The following is a 14,690-nucleotide window of genomic DNA, read 5'->3' on the forward strand; positions in this document are numbered from 1 at the left end:
CGTCGCCCCGTCGCCCATGCCCCAGGGCCGGCCCTGGCGGATGCCCCGATCACTGACCGGTCACAAAAATGCGACCTAGACAGGCTCCTTAAACGTGCCTCAAACCCCGGGCTAACCGGCACCCCTTATATCCAGTTCAAATATGGGGCCGATATGAAGGTGCCCGAGCGCGTCCGCCAAGTTGGACTGGCGTTGGGGTCCCATAGGAAAATAGTCTGAAATCGGCGGTCTGAAGCTCGTCTCCTCCGTCGGACCGATGGCTTCGCTCTGCCAGGCCATGTAGTGCCTAGTCCGGCTATTTTAAGTCGACCACCAGAATAGGAACCCTACCCTTCCACATTTCCCCCTCCCGTTCGCCGCCGCCACTTTCCACTCGTAGTCCGCCAGCACTATTAGCCATGCCCCCACGCGGCCGGGTAAGGAGCTACCCCTATCTAACACCGGAGTGCCGACTGTAGCTCCTTAAGCAGATCCAGGCAATGTGCGAAGCTCGGATCTCCACGTGGCTACATCCGGATGCAGTGGATCCGGAGGAGGAGGAGGAGGTTGAGGAGGAGGAGCCGAAGGACGAGCCAGAGTAGGATGTGGGAGACGCTGGGGACGCGAATTTGCATGCGGAGCAGCAGGCCATCCTCGATTCCCTGCGCTCGGAGTCGGATGCGATGGCTAGACGCCGTCGTCGGCAGGAGATGGAGGCGGAGAATGTCGCGGAAGTCCAAGAGATGCTCACGTACATGGATGTGGAGGAGGACCCGAAGCCATCCTACGCCCCCGTCCATCAGGCACTCGACACCGACATCGTGGACATCTCCGACGATGAATCATAGCTAGGGTGTCATAATACCTAGGTTTATTTTGCATGGTTTGTATGAATCTAGGGGATGAAATATGGGAGACTCGAATGCAGAGGAGCAAATTTGAGGCATGACTGGTCACTATCCGCGGACGCGCCCGGTTGCATCCGCTGACGTTTGAGGGATTCGAGTTGCCAAGTCCGACTGTAAATGCTCCCAAAAGCGCGTTGTTAAAGGTGTATCTGAAGCCATGTAACCTCCCAAAAGCGCGTTGTTAGACAATTTTCAACTTTAAATTTACCTTATTAAACAATACAACATTTGTCACCATCAATCCCTGTCAAAAAGGGGAGTCATTTGTTTGTCCATAACTTAGGGAAAAAATTAGAGTGAAGATAATTGTTACGCAACAGCTAAATCCACAGTCGCCATCATCCAAACAAGCCTGTAAATCCATTTACTCATGAAATATTTATTTTTAATCTCAAGATCCTCGATGTCCTGCCCCCTTGCTCTTTAGGCCGACACAAGACATCCCACCTTGCAAGTCGATATTTAGCCTTATAATCAGCACTTTACCAGAAAAATCTGGAACGATAACAATCAAGTCTTGTTCAGATGACTGGACACTATTTTCTCTAGCAGCCTAGCTCCCGTCAAGGCAGACTGTTCTCCATCACGTGGACTGTTCATCGAAGATGCTGTCTCGAGAAAATATAAAACACTAAACTGTTCTCTAGCGTCAGTAATCTGTGGTTCACCTGAACACCCGATTCTTGAGAGACCGCGAGAGCCCCAAGAGACGTGAGAGATCGACAGACGGTAGCCAGAACGGAGTTCCTCTCCTCCAGCGAGGAACAATTCTTTCACAACCCAATGTAGATTTGTCATCATCTGTAATATGACCTGCACCATGTAGCCTGATTGCTACCGGATGGTCGATGGGTGTTGCAGCCACACAACTCATAGGTCATTGTACTACGAACTATGCGTCATAGGATAGAAGGATTATTCGTACCCTGCAAAAAAAAAAGGATTATTCGTATACCATCGCCAGACATGCACACTTGAAGCTAGAACCTTAGGGCATTTCCAACAGCGAACCACAAATTTTCTCCAGCATCCGTCCGTGGACAAAAGGACCAGTCTGTAGTCTGCGGATGTTAATGCCGGATGTCGCCATCCAACGCTGCCCATATATATTCAACGACAATTCAAACTAACCGGATGAAATACGTTCAAACACGACAGAATTCATTTAAGTTCGGTTATAATTCACATAAAAGACTGATATTTCGACCGTTTAACAAAATAACTAAGAAAAAACCTAAACCCTGTACTTAAGACTACCTCGTATGCGTGGCCGCCCTGCTCTGCCGCACCGCCGTCGTCGTCAGTGCCGTCGTCGTGGTCCATCCAGCGGCGGAATGACGCTGGAGGGCCGCGCCTGCCTGCCGCTCGCGGAGGAGCCGCTCCGCCTCTTGCTGCACAGTGTGGTGTGCCACCGCGGCCACTGCCGACGTTGTCCTCGGAGCCCTGGCGGCGGCCATGCAGCGACCGACGTTGGCGGAGCAGTCGCTAAGTGATCGCTCCTCACAGATCATGGAGAGCGCGCCGTCTAGGCGGCGACAACGCCTGGTAGCCGTCTCCGCGGTGGTCACGGAGCGGTCAAGCGCCCATGCGGCGGCGAGGTCGGGATTGTTGCAGACCCAATACGGCACCACATCGCTCTTGGCGAACACAGAGCGGTGACCAGCATTGCGCCGATCGTACCTCGCCTGCTGCCTCGCGATGCGTTCTGCGTGGGATACGACGACCCTCGAGCCCAAGGTACCACCATAGCCACCTCCTACGAGGTAGTGGAAGACGCGACCACGCTCCTTCACGATCGCGGGCGGCAACTCCTCCTTGATGATGATGGGGCAAAAATGGGGAGGCCCGAGCAACCCCAGATGCGTCCGCCATCCACGAGGAAAGCCACTCGTTCGCGGGACACCTCCTTCGGGTTGGTGCAGGCGTTTTCATGGCGCGGTCCGCGCATGCCACCCAATGGACTAGATCCGGCTATTTAAGCCGGATGGTGAGGCAACCCTAGAACCGTCCCATTCCACTCCTTTTCCTACCGGCTGCTGGCGCCGCCACTCCCTCCTCTACACTTCCAATCCGAGCTCGCTGATGGCCGCCATGGTCGGGCAGAAGATCACATATTAGAAGATGCTCATGCACCAACAGGGGTTGGAGATCTAAGCTGAGATGCGCACCACGGAGGAGGTACGCCGCGCCGCCGAGCTTATCGGGACAGAGAAAAATGCGCAAATGTAGGTGCCGGAGAACGAGGAGGAGGAGCCGGGCACCGAGGATGAGGCCGCAACCATGGAGGAGGAAGCGGAGGAGGCGCTGGGCATGGAGCTCTATGGCTTAGCATGGCGGAGGCGGAGGCAGATTTCCAAAATGCCTAGGCCACGAAGGCAACAGTGGCTTTTGAGGTGGAGTGGACCGCCATCATCGACTCGATTCATTCCGAGCGGGAGGTGGCGGCCAGCCGCCGCCGTATCACCTCGTGAACATGGAGCTGGATGAGGTGTTTGCATCCCTCTTTGATTAGGAGGAAGAGAGGAAGACGGAGGTGCACTCCCCACCAATGACCACGTGCCTGGTCCGTCCGTCACGGGTACATAATTATCGACGAGTTTATTTTATTTATTTTCAACTAGTAAATATGCCCGTGCGTTGCAACGGGAGACAAAAAATTATGGCTAATCAAATAAGTCTGACTCAATATCCTGATATATGAGCGTACTCTATTAACATAGTGGCTCACCATATTGCCATTTATTTATTTTCTCACCCTAGCCGATGATGGTCGCGATGTCCACGAGATCACAATGCATTCGACGCGGTAAATCCCAAGGCTATGAGTTTGCCAGTGCATGTCACACTTGTCATTATGTTGCGCAAGGGAACGTTTAAAACTTTATGAGCAAATCTCATTGACCACGAACTACTCCCAACGCTAAGACATATAAAGACTTCCGAAAAACTAATCAAATCCTAGACATAAAATACTTTTGAATCAGTGAAGAATTTTACGAATTGACAATTTCTTTTGAATTTTTTTATTTTCTCAACAAAATCATGAACATTAGTTTGTTTAAAAAAATTTAATGTATGAACCGGTTTTGAATTCATTAACATTTTTTCACCCAACAAACATTTTTTTGAATATATGAACTTTTTTTAAAATTTGGGGAACAAAATTTAAAAAACAAATATTTATTTTTATTTTTGTGAACATTTTCTAAAATGTCATGGACAGTTTTTTTAAGTTCCCCAAATATGTTTTAAATACACAATCATTTTTTCAAAATCATGAACATGATTTTAATTCCCGACATTTTTTTCCAAATTGTGATTTTTTTTATAATTGTACAAACAGTTTTGCAAAACCACCAACATTTTTTGAATCTGCAAAAGGATTATGTTTTTCTAAACATCTTTTAATTCACATATATTTTGTAATTTCTCAAACATTTTTTTAAAACTCGCAACTTTTAGAATATTAAAATCCCGAATTAATTTAAAGAAGAAAGAAAACAGAATGAGAAAAGAAAAGATAAAAAAGTAAAATAAAAAAAACAGGGGAGTACAGCCCAGCACATGGGCCGGCCCATGAATGCATTCATTGATAGGACATGCGCGAGAAAAGAATGATAGAAATTGCAGAGGCTGGGGATCGAACCCTGGTCTCATCGATCTGTGATTTCTGCTCGTCGTGCCGCTCTAAAACAACGAAAAGGCGGCGATTTTTGGTCCAAAAAATTGAAACGTTTTCCCACTTACGGGTGACATTGGTGGGTAATTTTTACTAACTTGGAGGGTAATTTTGATGACGAACGACCAGAAACGATAGCCGCTTTATTAGTAGTTAAAGATTCAATGTAGCTCCTTTTGCTATTGTCTATTTCGTACGGCGAGTGCGCATCTCATCTCGTCTGGTGGTGGTTTATGTGACGATGCATCGCGGTTTCACTCGTCCGCTACACGAACCACACACAGTCCCAGATGCGAACTTGTGATTGGCATTCTTCTCGTCAGTCAGTCCATGTGCATGTGCACGACGGTGATCAGGCAAGTGAAGTGAAGCGAAGGACATCGTGACATACCAACCGACGGAGATCGACAAGACGAGGCATATAGAACCACTACCGGAATCTCCCCCTATGCCGACGTCGGCATAGTCCTTAGTGCCGTCGGGATAGGTCTATGCCGACGGCCCCCGTCGGCATAGGACCGTCGGCAACATATGTGTCAGCACAGCTAGGGAGGCCGTCGGCATAGAAAAGCCGTCGGCATATATGATACGCCGACGGGGGCCGTACATCTATGTCGACGGCCCTGGCCGTCGGCAACTATCACGCCTAACGGCGGCCGCCGTCAAGTCTCCCCAATGAACGGCCGCCACATGGCACTATTATGTCGACGGCCTAGCCGTCGGCTTAGCCAGAAACTATGCCGACGGCTCGACCGTCGGCATAGGTGTGCCACGTGGTGACCAGCCGCTGCTCTAGGACCAGGACTATGCCGACGGCCTGGCCGTCGGCATAATTTGAAACTAAGCCGACGGCCGGGCCGTCGGCATAGTCCTTCATACAGAGCTCCCAGTAGCTGACACGTGGGCGCCTATGCCGACGGCCTAGCCGTCGTGCAAAAAAACACTCATGATTTTATCGCGCTCCGAGTATTTAGTAATATTGACGCCGCATCGTTACCGCAGAACATCTACTACCGTGTCATCGCCGTCCGTGAGGGGAGGCCACGCCCCGAAGACGCGTCCCGCCTCTTCGGACATGCCACCACACCACCCCGCATGTATGAGGGTCCGGTGCGACGCTCCGGTGGCATTGCTACCCCCCAGTGCCCCCGTCCCGCCTAACCCTGTAGCGTTTGACCACGGGATCTAACCCTTTGACTTTGCATGGACGGGCTTTGACCAGTGGACCTCCCCACCCGGTTGTGTTAGGTCAGCCCATAGGAACACTTTGTAGCAACATCCGGGCCAGACCCACAGCAAGATCCCCTCCGTGTAGACCCCACGCGTCCGTTTCCCCCCTCCAGGTGCCGGCGGCGGCGCCGTCCATGAGGGGGGCACACCCCGGAGCCCCAAGACGGGCGTCTACGCATGCATGAACACTTTCACATATGCATCGGGACCCGTGCGATGTTTCGGTGATATTGCTACACCCCGAACCCCCCACCAACCAGAATTCCTTCCGTGTCGACCGTTCCCCCCCTCCGTGACACGGCGATAGCGACGTTCGTAACGGGGGGCAATCGATATACCATCGAGGTTGTTTTTTAGATAAGGCATAATTATCTTATGCAAAAGCAAAAACTAAAATAAAGTAAAAATAACAAAACAAAGTAAAAATAAAAAAATAAAGTAATGCCCACGTATGCCGACGGCAAGGCCGTCGGCATATATGTGCACACACGGAGGTTGTCCCATGGATCGGTGATGTGGCGTGGCACAACGATCGATGACGTGGCGAAGGGGCCTATGCCGACGGCTGTGCCGTAGGCATACCTCTGCCATAGATAAATTTAAAAATTAAGTAAAGTAAACATATGCCGACGGCAAGGCCGTCGGCATACCTGCGCACACACGGATCGATGACGTGGCGTGGCACACGGATCGTTGACGTGGCAGAGGGGCCTATGCCGACGGCCGCCGTTACCACCCGTCGGCATAGGTTCAACGCCGTCAAATGGTCAGCGCTGACCGGGCAGGTGGGCCCGTGCTATGTCGACGGGCCCCGTAGGCGTATCTCGGGCGGTCCTGACGGCCTCGTCTATGCCGACGGCCCCGTCGGCATAGATGGATGTATGCCGACGGCTTTTCTACGCCTACGGCCTATCCTTGGCCGTCGGCATATGTCCGGCAATGCCGACGGGGGCCGTCGGCATAGATTTGGCCGTCGGCAACCCCAGTTTTTCTGGTAGTGAACGATGACTCGAGGCATATAGTCCGAAGAGGAAAGTGCACTGGAGAGCTTGGGATGATCTAATGCAACCAAAGTGCAAAGGGGGTGCTGGTTTCAGAGATTTCAAAATTTTCAATTAAGCTTTATTAGCGAGGCAGGCTTGGAGACTGATTTCCAAGCCTGGCAGCCTATGTGCACTTATTCTAAAAGCGAGATACTACCCGGATGGTAATCTTGTGGACACGGTTTTTACGGGTAACGCTTCTTCCTCCTGGCAAGCAATTAGCTACGGCCTTGAACTCTTGAAGAAAGGACTGATTTGGAGAGTTGGGAATGGAAGGAGTACTCGTGTATGGCGTGACAATTGGATCCCTAGACCATACTCCTACAAACCTATTTCTGTAAGAGGAAGATGCAGATATCACTTTGTCTCAGATTTGCTTAATGATAACTATTCCTGGAAGACCGATTTACTGCAGCAATTTTTTGTGCCCGCGGATGTGATTGAGATCTTAGGATTAGGGCCTTGCCGAGATTGGAGGAGGATACCTTGGCTTCGGGTCCAGGTAAATTTGGCTTATTCTCTGTTCAAAGTGCTTATAGGTTTTGAGGAGGCCTTCAGGGACAGCGCCACGGGTTCTAGCATGCGGCGGATGGACGTCGCGATTGTTGGAAACTCATTTGGTCCGCCGATGTTCCTTCCTCAGTGCGCAACTTTGCATGGCGAGCTGCTACATAATCACTTCCTACTTGGAATAATAAGCATAAAAGAGGCTTGAGGTTAACGACCTGTGTTCGGTATGTTATGTGGAGACCGATGATTCCTTTCATGCTCTTTGTCGCTGTACATTATCACGTGTGCTCTATGATGTTATGTCGGAAGTTTGGCCTCTACCAAACCTATCTTCTTTCCAAAACTCCGGTCGTGAATGGTTGCTGCAAGTGCTCTCCCAATTGCAGGATATTGAACGGTCTATGCTGCTAATGACGCTGTGGAGGGCGTGGCACATACGCAACAAGATTGTTCACAACAAAGCCCCGCCACCCATGAAAGTTTCACGCAGATTTTTGACGAGTTACCTGGACTCTCTCATTGGCATAAAATCTAATCTTGCTGCTGATCCTTCCAAGGGAAAGTCCCTGATGTCATATGGAGCAATTCGGCCTCTTATGGACAAGAGTGCAGACCCCAAGTGGGCTGCTCCTAGCTCTGGCTTTGTCAAGTTAAATACTGACGGCTCATTTGCAGAGGATGGCTCGGCTGGTGCAGGTATGGTGTTAAGAGATGAGAGGGGTGCCATCATTTTCTCTTCCTGTAGGCAACTATTTCACTGTCGGGACGCGCTTGAAGCTGAGTTATGTGCATGCATGGAAGATCTATCTTTTTCTATCCAGAGAAGCGACTTGCCAGTGCAGGTTGAGATGGACTCCCTAATGGCAGTAAAATTGGTTCAAGCTTTAGATATTGATAGATCGGTTTTCTCGTCCATCATCAAGGAGATTAGATACCTTTTGTCCCTTCATGATTTTTGTATTACTCATGTAAATCGTAGTCAATATAAAGTTAGTGATAGTTTAGCATATTTTGCTCGTAGCGAGGGTATAACCATGACTTGGCTTAGTTCGGGACCTCCAGATGCTTTGAAGTTGGATGCGATGGATTGTAAGGACTTGAGGTTTTGAGTAATACAAATTTCTACCCGCAAAAAGAAAAAAGGGCGCTTTTTGCTTGGCATACGTGCTGGGTGCTGACCTGGCGGACAATCTGAGTTTCTGATGGTCACGGGCAATTACTCCCACCGAACGAACAAGCGTACGTACTGGCCAGTGGCCATGATGATCGGGAGACGAAGTCAGAGACAGACAGGGAGATGGATGCGGGCAGCGTGCGTGTGCGGGAAAGAAGAGTGGCGGCTCCAACTGTTCGTAACCGGCCCGTCAACACATAAATTCTAGAGTTGAATGTAGAAAATTATCAACATCGTCAGGATGGCCGAGTGGTCTAAGGCGCCAGACTCAAGTTCTGGTCCTCTTACGAGGGCGTGGGTTCAAACCCCACTTCTGACATTCTTATTTTTTATTCCCTTTTTTTGGCTTTCTTACGAGGGCGTGGGTTCAAACCCCACTTCTGACATTCTTATTTTTTATTCCCTTTTTTTGGCTTTATAAAAAAATTATACTCCTTCTGTACCGTAATGTTAGACTATTTTGACACTATGCTAAGAAGGAAGTATATAATTAACTAGCTAGTCACAGAGATAAAAGATCACCATTTTGATACATTTTTTTTTGCGATGGACCGTTTTGATACATTTTTTTTGCGCTGGACCATTTTGATACATTGTTTTGGCAAGATCATAGTAAGGATGATACAACTATTCACTATACAATCCAAGATTTTTTTTGTAGCTCATGTCGTGAACCATTTCATCGTGCAAGTGCAACATTATACCCATGTAGAGCACATCCATATGCATATTAGGACTTTATTAAAAAGATTTTTTCATACTTCAAAAATGTGAAATGTGATTTTTAAATTTTCTTTTTCGTGGCGGACATCCTTTTTGCCTTGAAATGTGCTACTCACCCACCTTGACCAAGACGAGTTAGGTGCAGTTTGTAGCCAAGGCATGAACTTTGTTGGAGACAATTATTTTTGAACCCGTGGACTTTTAGTCACAAGTCCCCTTCAGCAAAAGATCTGCAGATAAAGTCTCAAGTTACCTGTCAATCATTTCCACTAATATTGTTTGATTTCTTTACAGAAAAAGATTTTCTGAGTTTATCAATTCCGTCCATCACTCAATTTGTTGCGAGACATTTTATGTTGGACTGGCACTAGAGTCCCTCAGGAAAATAGTCCGAAACCGGCGGTCTGAAGCTCGTCTCCTCCGTCGGACCGATGGCGCCGCTCCACCGGGCCACGTAGTGCCTAGCCCGGCTATTTAAGTCGACCGCTAGCACAGAAACCCTACCCTTCCACATTTCTCGCTCCCGTCTGCGCCGCCGCCACTTTCCACTCGCCGTCCGCCACCACTATTAGCCATGCCCCCATGCGGCCGGGTAAGGAGCTACTCATATGTAACACCGGAGCGCCGGTTGTAGCTCCTTAAGCAGATCTGGGCAATGTGTGAAAGAGGCAGCGGCGGCGGCGGCGGAAGAGGCAGCGGCGTTTGCGGCGGATTTAGTGCTCCCCTTGCTGTTGGCCACCGTCTAGTCGACCTAGTCTGTGCCATGGCTCCCCCTACGCCATCCTCGTCTCCGATGCCGGTAAGCAGCACCCCCTCCCCCTTTGTTAGCTCGGTGGTTAGGTCGTTATGTTAGGTGCATGATCGATTTTTCACTGAATGAACTGTCGATGTCGACTAGGTTATGGATGCACGGATGAGGCTGATAATCCAGGCAGCAGCACTGATTAGTGTGATTCAGGCATGTGTCATGTTCATGCACCAGAGAGATGTTCGTCGTGCTGGTAGACCTTTGATCCTCTATGGTCCATTGTTTATCCGGGAACAGGAGAGGATCCAAAATCTGAACTACATCTACAACTGCAATGACGTCGAGGATCTCTGGATGCTTCGAATGAAAAGAGCACCATTTTCCAGGCTTGTCGAGACCTTCAGGAGCAAGGGGCTGCTACAAGATAGCATCAACACCAGTGTCGAAGAGCAAGTGCCATGTTCCTCCATGTTGTTGGCCATAACCAGAGGTTCAGGGTCATTCACAACACGTTCAGGAGATCAATGGAGACCATCTCTAGGTAATTCAAGCAGATGCTTTTTGCTATTGGAGAGCTTAGAGGAGAGATGATCAGGAGACCATCTGGTAAGACTCCACCCAAGATTCGTGGAAACCCAAGATGGCATCCATACTTCAAGGTGAGCAATGACAATATACACTATTCATGGCTTGATATGCTTGTATTGTTCAAGTTGAGCACTAACACGGGCTTGTGATGCCATTTTCAGAATTGCATTGGGGCAATAGATGATACTCATGTCACTGCCAGAGTTCCTAGGTCACAGTCTGCAGCATACACGGAGAGAAAGCACTACACACGCCAGAATGTGCTTGCTGCTGTTGACTTTGATTTGAAGTTCACATATGTGTTGGCTGGCTGGGAGGGGTCAGCGCATGATGCTAACATTCTCATTGATAGCATGAGTTGACCTGATGGGATCAACATCCCCGACGGCAAGTTCTACCTTGGAGATGCTGGCTATGCATGTCGGCCGAGTATTCTTCCACCCTTCAGGAAAACCAGGTACCATCTCAACGAGTTCTATGGTAGGAACTATCCTAGGACTGCACAAAAGCTGTTTAATCTCAGACACTCCAGGCTTAGAGTAACTGTTGAGAGGGCATTTGGAGCTCTGAAGAATAGGTTTAAGATCCTGGATCATAAGCCATTCCACCCATACTCCACTCAGGTTAAGCTAGTTCTTGCTTGTTGCATTATGCATAACTGGATCCTCTAGTGGGGCTTTGATGAACACATGCCTGAGGAGGAAGAGATCGAGCCTGACGATGTTGTTAGCTCCGACCATGGTGTGGAGGCATTTGACAATGACGCTTGGAAGAACAAAAGGTTGGAGTGTTCAGAGGCGATGTGGCTTAACCACTGTTCAAGATATCTTCCGATATGCCGATAAATCGGCCGATTTATCGCTTACCGCTGTCAAACCGATAAGATAAATCGGACAATAAATCAACCGATATGGCGATAAATCGGTCGATTTACCCCTTATCATGGGTCGATCGATAAGTTCCCGATAAGCGATATCCCCAACATTGGGCTTAACAGAGGTCAGTGCGGGATTTGAAGAAGATGGAAAAAGAAGAAGAAGAAGCATCAGCAGAAGAAGAGGAAGATCTGGTAGCAGCAACACCGATGAACTATCCCCTATTTAGCCAATGGCTCTTAATAATTTGAACTGTCATTTGGTGGTAATTAGGATGAACTGTCATTTGTTTAAGTAGCTGACGCTACATGTTCAAATTCTGTGTGGTAAGCTCACCACTAGTTGGAAGTGGTGACATGTAACGCCCTGGACACACCCGCCGGTGGTCGTTACTCCTGGCGGGATCTAGACTGGCCCCACAGATCAATACTAATCTTTTTTGTGCACTTTGTCCTCACTCGTGCGCATCCGGGAGCAACTTCCCGGTCGGTCACCCATCCTGACACTACTCCAAGCTGAGCATGCTTAAATTTGGAGTTCTGTCCAAATGGGCTTCCGAAAAAAAGGAATTCCTTATTGATATGAGTAGTCTATAATCCCTAATAAGCCAGGCTATCACATACACCCCCACTCAGAGGAACCGACGTTCTTGTCGGGCCACAGGAACGTTCCCTCTTGGCACATACGTCTGTGCATCCAGTCCGGTACATGTGCCATGCCGGGTGCCACGACGGGTCACAAACGTCATGAACAACATGACTGCGCACCTGTCCGCAACCATCCGTGTAACCGCGAGGGTCGGCTCTGATAACAAATTGTAACGCCCCGGATACACCCGCTGGTGGTAGTTACTCCTGGCGGGATCTAGACTGGCCCCACAAAACAATACTAGTCTTTTCTGCGTACTTTATCCTCACTCGTGTGCACCCGGGAGCAACTTTCCGGTCGGTCACCCATCCTGACACTACTTCAAGCTGAGCACGCTTAACTTTGAAGTTCTGTCCGAATGGGCTTCCGGAAAAGAAGGAATTCCTTATTGATATGAGTAGTCTATCATCCCTAATAAACCAGGCTATCACATGACAACACCTTATGCACGTTGCAACCAAGCACCATGTCATATGTGTGCCTAATGCAATGCAGGCAACCAAACGCCATATCAAAAATGATTGTCTCATACAAGTAGGGGCATGCAGACAACCAAGTAATGTGCATCTGAGATTTTTTGGCCTGCATCCCCTCAAACCGGTTCAATAAAGCCAAACTCGCCGGACCAGGTTAGATTGACAATGTAACCAAACACGCCCTTAGATGTCTGTCGTGTTGGCCCGTGCGTAAGGCTGCACCTGCCCGGTCGTGAATTCATTTCCGGCCGCTCTGTATAATTCAAAGATCCGATCTGCATCGATCAATCCATCCAGCAGATGTCGTAGCTCGGGTAGCCCCGCACCCACATGAATCAAGGATCCCAATCAAACAACGACTAGTCCTCGTCTCGTCTTGTCCCGTGGTGGTTGTCTGGCGACGCATCGCGGTAGTCATCGTCCATGTGCATGTGCACGGCGGTGATCAGGGAAGTGAAGTGAACTGAAGCGAAGGACATGGTCGCGTACCAATCGACGGAGATCGACGAGACGAGACATATAGAACGATGACTCGGGGAGCTCCGAAAGGGCGCTTTTCGCTTGGCGTACGTGCTGGGTGCTGCTGACCTGGCTGGCAATCTGAGTTTCTGATGGTCACGGACAATTACTCCCACCGAACGACCAAGCGTACGTACAGTACTGGCCAGCGGCCATGATGATCGGGAGACAGAGATGGATGCGGCCAGCGTGCATGTGCGGGGTGGTGTCGTAATCAGCCCGTCGGCACATCTAATTTTAGAATTGAATGTAGAAAAGTAATAACATTGTCAGGATGGCCGAGTGGTCTAAGGCGCCAGACTCAAGTTCTGGTCCTCTTACGAGGGCGTGGGTTCAAACCGCACTTCTGACATTTAAACCATTTGTTTATTTCTTTTTTGGCTTTACAAAAAGTTATACTTCAATGTAAGACGCTTTTTGATATTATGAGACGGAAGAAGTATATTAATTAACTAGTCAGTCACAGAGACAAAAGATCACCATTCTGATACATTGTTTTGCCACGGTCATAGTACGCATGATAGGACTGTTCACTATACGATCCAAGATTTTTTTGTAGCTCATGTCGTGAACCGTTTCATCGTGGAATATTCTACCCACGTAGAGTACATGCATATGCATATTAGGACTTTATTAAAGAAGATTTTTTTTCCATACTTCAAAAATGTGAAATATGTTTTTTTTCGCATGGCGGACATCCTTTTCCCTTCAAATGTGCTGCTCACCCACCTCGAGCAAGGCGAGTTAGGTGCAGTTTGTAGCCAAGGCATGAACTTTGTTGGAGACAATTATTTTTGAACCCGTGGATTCTTAGTCACAAGTCCCCTTCAGCAAAAGATCTGCAGATAAAGTCTCAAGTTACTTGTCAATCATTTCCATCAATATTGTTTGATTTCTTTACAGAAAAAGATTGTCTAAGTTTATCAATTCCGTCCATCACTCAACTTGTTGCGAGACATCATCGAGACTGATTTAGTAAGCTCCCTACGTCCCTGTTATGTGTCCCGTTGAGAAGCTGGTATGATGTTTATCCGTTGAAGAAACAAAATGTAGGAATTCTCTATTTGATTTTTTAGCGAGACAAAGGCAAACCTATAGAAGTTTGGGACAAGTAACTGTTCTTGCGTCGTCGGCTATGAAAACCAACAAGTAACTGGAGATACACTATAGGAACCTGCTTCTCATGACCAACATAATTTAGTCTCCCAAGGGTATGTGCAATACTGTTGTTAGACAGTGAACATCTGTAAGATAGAATGGCGATAGGCCTAGAGAGCATTTCTTATTGCTTTCCTGATGCCTCATATCCCCACAAGTATTATTTTCTTCTTCTCTATTTCCGATCCTTCGAGCCGGTCATTGATACCGACGGAAGTATGCATGTGGTTGGACTCTGTCTTACTTGAGTGGGAGAGAGTAGGTGTGACCATACACATATATAGCAATGCGAACATGCACAACACTCAAGGCATGTTTAACGGTTGGCTCATGAAACTATATTATTTATTATTTTTAATTTATTTCAGAAATTGTATTTTGGATATGATCACATGGTCCATCATAAGTTGTCCGCACTTCTGCCATGAATGG

The 14,690-nt window shown here is 48.4% G+C and overlaps 2 non-coding genes across 2 annotated transcripts; both read left to right on the top strand.

The window, feature by feature from the left end:
- The first annotated feature begins 8,758 nt into the window (after nt 1-8,758).
- TRNAL-CAA (transfer RNA leucine (anticodon CAA)) lies at nt 8,759-8,842 on the top strand. The gene has a single exon. It is a non-coding gene; the product is annotated as a tRNA-Leu (tRNA).
- A 4,526-nt stretch (nt 8,843-13,368) lies between these two features.
- Nucleotides 13,369-13,452, top strand: TRNAL-CAA (transfer RNA leucine (anticodon CAA)). The gene has a single exon. It is a non-coding gene; the product is annotated as a tRNA-Leu (tRNA).
- The last annotated feature ends 1,238 nt before the right edge of the window (nt 13,453-14,690 follow it).

Source organism: Triticum aestivum, chromosome 3A (genome assembly GCF_018294505.1).
Source record: "Triticum aestivum cultivar Chinese Spring chromosome 3A, IWGSC CS RefSeq v2.1, whole genome shotgun sequence".
Classification (NCBI taxonomy): domain Eukaryota; kingdom Viridiplantae; phylum Streptophyta; class Magnoliopsida; order Poales; family Poaceae; genus Triticum; species Triticum aestivum.